This window comes from Triticum dicoccoides, chromosome 1A, assembly GCF_002162155.2.
Source record: "Triticum dicoccoides isolate Atlit2015 ecotype Zavitan chromosome 1A, WEW_v2.0, whole genome shotgun sequence".
Taxonomy (NCBI): domain Eukaryota; kingdom Viridiplantae; phylum Streptophyta; class Magnoliopsida; order Poales; family Poaceae; genus Triticum; species Triticum dicoccoides.
In genome coordinates, this window is record NC_041380.1 from 131258116 (window position 1) to 131260233 (window position 2118).

Genomic DNA, 2118 nt, shown 5'->3' on the forward strand with positions numbered 1-2118 from the left:
AGTGCTCCTATGAGTGTTGGCCCGAACTGAGCTGCCTGTGGGGCCACCTCGGGATACTTGAGGGTTGGTTTTACTCGTATCTAGTCTCATCTAAGTGTGCCTTGAGAACAAGATATGTGCAGCTCCTATCGGGATTTGTCGGCACATTCGGGCGACTTTGCTGGTTTAGTTTTACCATTGTCGAGATGTCTTGTAACCGGGATTCCAAGTCTGATCGGATTGTCTTGGGAGAAGGAATATCCTCCGTTGACCATGAGAGCTTGTGATGGGCTAAGTTGGGACACCCCTGCAGGGATTTGAACTTTCGAAATCCGTGCCCACGGTTATGGGCAGATGGGAATTTGTTAATGTCCGGTTGTAGAAAACCTGAAACTTATCTTATTTAAAATGCATCAACCGTGTGTGTAGCCGTGATGGTCTCTTTCCGGCGGAGTCCGGGAAGTGAACACGGTGTCAGAGTTATGCTTGAACGTAAGTAGTCTAGGATCACTTCTTGATCATAGATTCGCGACCGTGCTTTGCCTTCTCTCCTCGCTCTCTTTTGCGTAAGTTAGCCACCATATATGCTAGTGCTTGTTGCAGCTCCACCTCATACCTTTTACCTACCCATAAGCTTAAATAGTCTTGATCACGAGGGTGTGAGATTGTTGAGTCCCCGTGACTCACAGATTACTTCCAAAACCAGTTTGCAGGTGCCGATGAAACCATGCAGGTGATGCAACCGAGCTCAAGGAGGAGCTCGATGAACATCTTGTTTGTGTGTTGTTTCGTTTTCCTTTTGATCAGTGGTGGAGCCCAGTTGGGGCGATCAGGGATCTGTAGCATTAGGGGTAGTCTTCTTTATTTTGTTCCATAGTCGGACCTTGATTGTACCTGGATGATTGTAATGCTTTATTCATGTATTGTGTGAAGTGGCGATTGTAAGCCAACTATGTATCTCTTTCCCTTATTCAGTACATGGGTTGTGTGAAGATTACCTCTCTTGCGACATTGCCTTCAATGCGGTTATGCCTCTAAGTCGTTGATGTCTAATACACAACCTTCTTCTTGTAGACATTGTTGGGCCTCCAAGTGCAGAGGTTTGTAGGACAGTAGCAAATTTCCCTCAAGTGGATGACCTAAGGTTTATCAATCCGTAGGAGGCGTAGGATGAAGATGGTCTCTCTCAAGCAACCTTGCAACCAAATAACAAAGAGTCTCTTGTGTCCCCAACACACCCAAGACAATGGTAAATTGCATAGGTGCACTAGTTCGGCGAAGAGATGGTGATACAAGTGCAATATGGATAGTAGATAATAGTTTTTGTAATCTGAAAATATAAAAACAACAAGGTAACTAATGGTAAAAGTGAGCGTAAACGGTATTGCAATGCTAGGAAACAAGGCCTAGGGTTCATACTTTCACTAGTGTAAGTTCCCTCAACAATACTAACAGAATTGGATCACATAACTATCCCTCAACATGCAACAAAGAGTCACTCCAAAGTCACTAATAGCGGAAAACGAACGAAGAGATTATGGTAGGGTACAAAACCACCTCAAAGTTATTCTTTCCAATCAATCCGTTGGGCTATTATTATAGGTGTCACAAACAGCCCTAGAGTTCGTACTAGAATAACACCTTAAGACACAAATCAACCAAAACCCTAATGTCACCTAGATACTCCATTGTCACCTCAAGTATCCGTGGGCATGATTATACGATATGCATCACACAATCTCAATTCATCTATTCAACCAACACATAGAACCTCCAAGAGTGCCCCAAAGTTCCTACCGGAGAATCACGACGAAAACGTGGGCCAACCCCTATGCATAGGTTCATGGGCGGAACCCGCAAGTTGATCACCAAAACATACATCAAGTGAATCACGTGATATCCCATTGTCACCACAGATATCCACGGCAAGACATACATCAAGTGTTCTCAAGTCTTTAAAGACTCAATCCGATAAGATTACTTCAAAGGGGAAACTCAATTCATTACAAGAGATAAGAGGGGGAGGAGAAACATAAGATCCAACTATAATAACAAAGCTCACGATACATCAAGATTGTATCATCTCAAGAACACGAGAGAGAGAGAGAGAGAGAGAGAGAGAGAGAGAGAGATCAAACA